The following is a 9,190-nucleotide window of genomic DNA, read 5'->3' as shown; positions in this document are numbered from 1 at the left end:
ATCCTTTATTCCCTTTTACCATTTTGTAGTAATTATATGGAATAAATGCCTGTACATTATATCTGTCAGTGTCTTCTTAGAACAAGGACAGAATGAACTGTGACCTTGATTAGGTTTTCCCCATGGCAATGGGTATCTCACGTGTATGCTTCTCTGACAAACTCTAGATGCAGATAATTTATGAGTTCTTTATGTGTTGCTTTATGTAGTAGAGTAACTCTATAAAGAAGACAGCTTCCACAACAATATAACATTTATCATTGCCCTGTTTAATTAACTACCAATGTGTATGTTAAAACCATAAGGTGAGGTTTAGATAACAAGAATGTGGGAACTTGCAGTATTTGCTCAGTCAACCTTGAAAACTTGAATATTATTACAACTGATCTTGTAAAAAGGTGAAAATGAAGAAAAAAGTTTGTAGCAGTCTAATGGCTTTGATTTATAGGGCTAAGAAATAATGTACAAAATCAGTACTTTAGAATTCTATATTATTACCATTGTTACCTTTTCACATGCAGTACAGTTCAGAAAAATGACTTCAGGAATATTCCGCCTGTTTTTAAAAATAACTGTTTTACTTGAGTACTATTACCTATTTGATGAATATCAAAGAGCAGGAAAGGATTCTGTTTTAATGCTGAAACAAACACAACAATAACATTAAAAATCATTTAAATATTAAAATATTTTTTTTGTAACTTATATTTTTATTAAGTTTTAACAGGAAAGCGAGAGAAAAAAAAAACAAAATATACATACATGTAAAATATGATAAAATAAAATGAGGTACATATCATTTGTTGCAGTATACAGCGCAAAAGAAAATATAGTGGCATTGACATCTTTTCACATTAGTTGTTTGCTGTGGATCATTTTATTATCCACCCAGTACATCCCCAGTACACAGTCCAGTATCCAAAATATTATGAAGTGTACAGATCAACCATCATCCCTCCTGTATAGATTTTAAAGGCAACGCACTTCCCATGGTGTCCAAACTTCCCAATACCTGTCCAAACCTTTGCTTGGTACAGGTAATCCCCTGTTTGGCATTCTCCCATATGCGGGACCAATCCTCAATTGTAATTTCCAGTCCTAAATTAGCTTCCCATTTTTTCATGTATGTATGTTTGCACTCTGTTGCAAAAGGATGTTCATTAACGATCTTATATATAGAGATTATTCCCCGCTGAGGTAGACCATGTACCGCTAACGATTCAAATGACATCATTGGTTGCGTTCGAAAGGCATATGGGTATGTAAAATGCCTGATCTGGAAGTACATGTACCAAGGTAGATTAGGTTCTGCACACAGCTCTTTAGTTTGTTCATATGTTAATACTGCCCTTGTAGTTGAATCTGTCATATCCTGGACCTTAAATAAACGATTATGGTCTCTTGTCTTACCTAGGAAAAATGTAATTGCTGGTTCAACTAGGGGTTGTCTAAAATAGCAGGTAAGGGTGAGTATTGTGAGATCAATTTGTATTTACCTTTAACCTTTTTCTACACATCTAAGGAAAGAACTGTTGCTTTAAGCATCGAAATCTTAGGTAAGGTCTTGGCATATAGAGACCAAAACCATGCATTAGAGTGATAGGGGGTGAATTGATGCCTCAATCTGCGCCCAAATTGCTTTGGGCGACCGATCAGTTCAGGCTAAAATCTGTCGAAGTTGGGCAGCTTCATAATATTGTTGCAGAGCTGGTACCCCTAAGCCTCCTTGGTTAGTAGATGCAATTAAGGTTGTTTTATTTATTCTGTGTTTTTTATTCCCCAATATGAAAGATATTATTGCTGCTTGTAAGTCTTTGTGAAATCTGATCGGTATCGGAACAGGAAGTGTGTCATACATATATAATAGTTTCGGAAGAACTTCATCTTTATCATTGTGAAAGGCCTACAGTATATTAAAGTCGCCACCAATTATTGTATACATTGCATTAAAATTAGACATTTTCTTACACTTTTTTATGAAATCTGATTTGCCTTTTATTAGGCGCATAGACATTGACTATCAGTAAGGTAGTCCTGCCAGTTGTACCTAACAGTATTAGATAGTGCCCTTGTGGATCGCTTATTGTCTGGGTTACTTGTAACGGGCAGTCCTTATGAATTACTATTGCAACTCCTGCTTTTTTTTTATCCACTGACGCATAGTATCCTATGGAATATTGTATGGAATACAACCCGTGGGGCTTAACTTTATCAAAATGCGTCTCCTGTAGCAAATCAATTTCTACCTTTTGGCTTTCAAGTTCCTTTAAGGTCAGCAGACGCTTAGCAAAGGAGTTTAACCCCTTACAATTTAAAGAAGTAAACAATTCAATTTTTTAGTCAATGTGTGATCGCTATAAATGTTTCTAATGCCTTGCCAAAAATGTGATGTCAAGAAAAAACTGTCTGTAACATTTATCACCAATTTAACAGATGAAGCTAAATACTAGAGTTGTCTGCATGTTAAAGTACCTCTTTTTGCCTGGCTTTCAACAGAAATCCATCCCTGTATTAGTAATGAAAAATAAAGAAAACCAAACAACAAGAACATAATATAACAAATAGAAATAATGCCTATGTAGGTTTGGTAATACTACACTGTAATTTAAGTGCTTGAGAATGTTCGGCCCATTTGAAATATGCTCATGCGTTGGCGTTTGCTTGAGTTTAGGGGAGCAGTCCAGGCTCCTATTGTCTGACTATCACAAAAGCACAGTAATCCTTAGTAGAAAACTACTTGATATCATGTGAATGTTTGTGTCCCTTGTAAGTTTTGGTGTGTTGTGGGATCACTTCGTAATTCTTCCGTCCGGATCGTTGTTGCGGAGTTCAGATCTCTTCAAGTGGGGCTTCAATGGGTTGCGGCTTTTCCAATCTCCGTGAAGTGGGAATCTTGGTCCACTGTGGGTCTCCTACCATATTTGTGGGAGAACGCAGAAGCATTCTGTTTGAGTCCCAAGGCAGCTAACAGCTTATGACCATTTGTTGGGTGTTGTAGAACATGGGTATGGCCAGTGCTTGAATTGGGTTGAAAAAAGTGAAGGGATGGTATATGTGCCACGCGTAGCGCGGCGCAAAATTTATGAAGCCACACCCACAATTATTGACCACACCTATTTTGAAATAAGCCTCGCCCACATCAGAGTATGCCTAACAGACAAAGTAATTGGGGTTAACAGATACAATTAATATGAGCTGAATACAGGAGTTGCAATATAGTGGTGTATACAGATGAGCAGAATCACCTGGATTTAAGCAGTATAAAGAAGTTGCAATAGATAGGTGTATATATCGCATTATACAGATGAGAAGAATCATCAGGGTTTGTTGATGTGTATGAGGGACAACCCAACCTGCAGTCCTTAAGCCTTTAGAGGTTATTTCATTGTACCATGGCCAACAGAGCATCCATGTGACATAATATAATCACATCATACAAATAAGCCTGTGTGACACTTGCAGGCTGGAGCACCACATTCAGGCAAATCCCACAGCCCTAATTTGTAATGACATCAGAGAGGGGCATAACCAGTTAATAACCCACCGGGAATATATAATATACACTGAAAGGCAGAAAGGTACAGTACACCAAGAACATTATGGCAAGTGAGGACTCCTGGCACCCCAAAGTAAATTATATACAGTGAGAAACAGTGGTACTGGCACAACTCCATGAACCTTGTGTACAGTGAGAGATAGTGGGTTCCTGGCACCACAATATATACATGGAGCCCTACACTGCAGACAACACCCACCTAAATAGGTTACCTGGATTGGAGTTGTCTGTAGGATGAAGCACTGTCTAACCAGCAGGGACACACATATGGGGATGTTTTTGTCTTAGTGCAAGTATGGGTTATCTATAACCATAAGCCAAAAAGGCAGAATAAAGTACACTTATTTATTGGTGTTCCCTTTTTCTCCTCATTCTTTTTTTTCCTTTTATAAATTTAATTTTCTTTCTCACCCCTCTTTTTATGTGTAACACTTTTTAGAAAATGCCCCCCCAAAACCCTGCAGCTATCAACAGAGCATGTGTTACATGTGACTTATAGTCCACACACAATTCCTGTAGGGAAAATACTCCCCTCTCCCACACCATACATACATCATAATTTATGGACCAAGCTGGGAATGATAGTCCAAAGGCAAGCGAGGAGGGTGCAGTTAGTAAGAGTCAGTTAGTACAACATGCCCACTCCCACATATACCCAAAGTGGCATTTGTCCTGAGAACAACCAGCACCCAATAAGTAGCTGCCCAGTGTGAATGATGCAAAAAGTTGCCCTGCTGCCACCACCCCCAGTAAGCACATTGTTCCTAATCTGCCTCTTCCCTCATGTGCATTCCAAAGGACACCGATTCCTGCTAGATTGGGCAGCTCTCTTTATGTGCACTCACACACAGGGCATGGCAGAAGCAGGCACCAACGTACATTGTTATATGATGGAAATAAATGGCACATCTGTGTCATTCCCTAACTGTTCTTATGTGCAAGGAGCACCTCAAGTGTTAGCCACACTCCCTTGCAATCGGCTGTGAGCAAATGCGAGGAATTTATTGCTGCTGCCTCTCTCAATGCAAAAACTTGTTGCTGCTGCTATATCAGGCTGGGTGATGGATAGGGTTGCCACCCGGCCGGTATTTTACTGGCCAGGCCGGTGAAAATGATGGTTGATACCAATGTTATTAACAGGTAAAAAAGATAAATATATAGGAAGGCCGGTATTTTTTTCCAGAAAAGGTGGCAACCCTAGTGATGGGCGAGGGAAGAGCTGGAACCGCACACATAAATCCTCCTGCCGCCGGGGGTGACAGAGGGGAGGGGGGGCAGATTCTTCTTTCTCTGCTGCTGCTAACAAGCCCCAATTGCCTGATCTCGAAAAAAGGGACAAAGCTGCGGCTTTGTGGGGACTGTGCGTTGGCACCAGAAGTGGCTGGAAATAACAGGAGCAGCAGTCTGAGCCAAGGGGACAGCAGCATCATCAGCCCCTGCTCGTGGGAACAGCAGCCTGCGCTCCATTAAGTTTGACTGTTTTGATCCTATCAAAACAGTCAAACTTAATTTATACAGGTATCGGCTATGATAAATATGTCAAAAAACTTTTCTGTCATAAAAAGATCGAACTGTTGGAAATCATGATGGATAATCCAGTTGCATCTTCAATAAAGTTGTTATATCTATTGCAGGCCATTTACCAAGTTTCAGGGTAGTGCAAGAGCATGCCCTTTAGTTTCCTTATTTTATGGGGCTAAAAATATTTTAAAAGCTGTTATAGGTATAAACATGAACCCCCTATGAGGTTTTCCTTGCAAAATCATTTTGTAGAACAGACCTAGTTGGCTAAGTTTGTTAAAAGTTTGTTAACATATTGTGCTAAACCATGATTTAAATTGCATCAGTTAAATGTTGCAGATTGAAAACAGATTACATTTATTAATGAATGTTCTTTAATGATGGTAAAATAAAGTAACACTTTTATCAGACTTATAGTAGTACTTGTACTCCGCTATGCTATCTACATTAACGCAAAGAAAAAATACTACCAGATCTTTTTGTTATAAATATGATATCATTGTCAAATCTCAAAAAGCATATAAAAATACTATAGGTTGTTAAATTTAAGGTGATTTACAGCTATGGAAATAAAATACTAGATTTTAGCTCTAGCATGTAGATATTGTAACATTTTTGGGAAGGATCGTACAGTAAACAGGGCTTCCACCTATTTTGTGTTCTGGGTGTTTCACTCTGACACTAAGGGACAGATTTTTTTATGGTCAAAACTGTCAAATTCGAATAGGAAATTATCCAAACTCAATTCGTGTTTTTTTTTTTTTTTGTTTTTTTTTTTTAAAAATCAAATTCGATTATGAGATTTATCATACCTTTTTTAAGCCTTCCTGACATTCACATTTTTTTCTGAGAAAAAACTCGAATCGAGTTTGGTTGAATTCAAATCAAATTCAATTCTAGTTTTTGAGTTGTTTAAATTTGTTCGAGTTTAAATAATTAATTTTTTATTAATACATTTCGGCAAGTCAAATTTCGATTTTCATTTGAATTTAAGGTAAGTTAAAAAAAAAACACATAAATTCGACCCTTGATAAATGTGCCTATAAGTTTGCAAACCACCCCGCAACCAGACATAAAAATGCACAGTTCATATAACCTTTAGAATATTCACCAGGGCTATTGTATAAATATATTTTCTAAATCTAAAACATCTTAATAATATTCCAAAAAAAGAAGCAAAAATAGAAGCATAAATGCCATATTGTTTACCAAAAAGTACAGATAATATAATTTCCCGTTTCCAGTTTTCTAAGAATATTTTGTTGCATTTTTTCTCTTTTGAGTTTCAAATGGCAACATTGTTTCCTATATGTCCAAGAATTGAAAAATAAAACAAGTTATATCAATGGCTGAATATTCCTGTGTAACACCGGCACTCCTACAGGTACAGTAATGTAATCTCTCGGAGAGTTTTCTATTAGTGTAAGGGCACAGCATCATAAACAGAGTAGCTCTGTTAGGCTTTTACAGTGAACTCCCCCCCATCCCAGGCCTATATACCAAGTATTTTAAAGGAAACTATACCCCCCAATATATATTGCATAAAACAGCTCATATGTAAAACCCTGCTTCATGTAAATAAACCATTTTCATAATAATATACTTTTTAGTAGTATGTGCCATTGGGTAATCATAAATAGAAAATTGACATTTTAAAAAAATAAGGGCTGCCCCCTGGGATCCTAGGATCAGCAGCTTAAGGGTAGGGACACACTGGGCGATTTGGGGAGATTTAGTCGCCTGGCGACTAAACGCAGTGACTTTTCACCCCGAATGCTTCCCCTCGCTCTGCGCCTGGCTAAAATGAAAAATCGCCTGCGCTAATCACACGCGGCGATTCGTTTTCCGAAGTCGCCCGAAGTTGCCTCACGAGGAAACTTCGGGCGACTTCGGAAAACGAATCGCCGCGTGTGATTAGCGCAGGCGATTTTTCATTTTAGCCAGGCGCAGAGCGAGGGGAAGCATTCGGGGAAGATTGGTTGTGGAAAGTCGCGCCGATTAGTCGCCAGGCGACTAAATCTCCCCAAATCGCCCAGTGTGTCCCAGCCCTAAGTGTTCATTTTTGGGTATAGTTTTCCTTTAAACCACGGTTTCATTACGGGGCAATATTAAGTCAGAAAATCAGCTTGGCATGCAAAAACGATATTAGAACCAGTCAGGGGTGATCCTGGCCCCTCCGCCGCCTGAGGCAGAAGCAGTTGCTGCTGCCCCCCCCCTTCCCAGGAAATTCGCTCTTAAAGTACCAGGAGCAGCATTTTTGCTGCCCCTGGTACCTATTGGGGCGCTGCCGCCTGAGGCGACAGCCTCAACTCGCCTCATTGGCGAAGCACCCCTGGAACCAGTTATATACCTTATTTTAGTTTTTAATGATATAAAGGTGAATAGGTATAAAATCAAGTAGGTCATGTAGGGTAAACTTATACCTGAATGTCATTGATCACAACTGTTGAATTACCTAGTAATGTAAGCACAGTGCATAGTGTAGTCACCAATGGCATAATGTTCATATAAACTATAGTGAGCATAATTTAACAAATGGTAAAGGCTATGAACCAGAATTAAAAGAAAGTGTATCTGACAGTTACATGACAATGCTATTAACAAGGGAGAGGACACCCCTTTGTGGATAGTATATAAATGCTTGTTTTTGTTGTGTTTTGGGAATTCAAAAAGAACTCCATGTGAGAAGGTACAAAAGGGAGTGGTTTTGGGGCTACAAGAATTAATAAGAGTTTTTGTCTACTGGGAAGCACAGTTTGAAAAGCTATGATAAGTAACAGTGATATTCCAGAATAACCAAAAGTCATGATCTTATTCTGGTCCAGCCCCAGGTGGATCAATAGTTCTCAAAATGTGACAGTTCCTGAGGCCGTTGCCCTTCGGTGGATAAAGCTTCAGTAAAAAATATTGTTATAGTCTAGAACATAAAGAAATGGCCAGAAAAAAATAACGTAGTGATAAGGTTTGCACCATCATCAAAAAAATAGCTCTCTAAGGCAAAATAAAACTTTGGAGTTATTGATAGGTTATCATTCTCGCTGTTGTGCATATGTTATGGGAAAAAAACACATGCAGGAATATTCTGTCACAAATTAAATAAAAAAGCTAGCATTTGACAAAAAAAAAGTATCCCGAATTTTGCAGCAATTTTTTATTTGGTGCGTCTTTCCCCTGACCTCAAAAATACGTAAATAGGCCTCTAAAAACACATGTACTCAGAAAGAACATGTATTTTGTTTTAAGTATACTGTACATTCTGAAGAATTGAAATTGTATAAATTTGTGTCTCTGCTCTAAACTACCAAATTATAAAATGGCATTTTTTTATTATTTAACATTTTGCTTCACAGGATATCTCCCACTCATTCTTAGGTATGAGCAGAAAGCTTCATAAATATGAATGCCACGAGTCTTCTAAAGCATTTGATGACCAATATGAATAAGACTATCAAAGCATGCGGCATGTATCGACCAGGTATGCTTCTGAGGCAGCAGACATGTTGCTATTCCCCTCCTGTTCCCATGCTAAGTTTCAGTGAGTGGACTCTACTGAAAAACCTGTATTTCTAAATTATTAAATTTTAAAAGGAGTTTTCTTTTCTCTGGCCCTGGTACCACCTTGTGGCAAAATTTACAGAGCTCATTGTTTTTTTACAGATCAAAAACAATTCAGAAATCACTAACATTTTCTTTTCACTGCAAAAATGCATTCAAATATAACTGTTTCCCAGGGATACTTTGCTTTTAAGGACAATAGAATGAATGCCATCTTAGAATGTAGTTACAAGAAATCACTTACAAAATCACAGCTGTTTAAAGTGTATTATGATTCAGCTTGCGCTACTTATAACTGATTGCTTGGTACAAAACGATATAACTCATAACTTACAATTTAGCTGCAAATTCTATGTAAAGGAGAAGCTATTTTGAATCTTCTTTAATATATAAAATGCACAATCTGTGAAGGACCTCAACTGCTAAAGCAGGAAAATGAAAGGAAATGGGCTCATGGGAGTTTCTTGTGGGCTGCATAAATGGGAGAGTAATTTTCAATGGTTCAAGGTATTAAAATGTCTGGAAGTTTTTAGTATTTGGAAGCAATGTGGTAATCAC

General features: G+C 38.0%; 1 long non-coding RNA gene across 1 annotated transcript in view; it reads left to right on the top strand.

The window, feature by feature from the left end:
- Positions 1-9,190, top strand: part of LOC108706746 — a 136,625-nt gene that overhangs the window by 11,789 nt on the left and 115,646 nt on the right. The window contains exon 3 of the long non-coding RNA XR_001934138.2: positions 8,428-8,552. This is a non-coding gene — a long non-coding RNA (uncharacterized LOC108706746). The remainder of the gene's footprint in view (positions 1-8,427; positions 8,553-9,190) is intronic.

This window comes from Xenopus laevis, chromosome 1S (assembly GCF_017654675.1).
Source record: "Xenopus laevis strain J_2021 chromosome 1S, Xenopus_laevis_v10.1, whole genome shotgun sequence".
Taxonomy (NCBI): Eukaryota; Metazoa; Chordata; class Amphibia; order Anura; family Pipidae; genus Xenopus; species Xenopus laevis.
The sequence above is the reverse complement of the archived record's forward strand: the minus strand, read 5'-3'. Positions and strand labels throughout refer to the sequence as shown.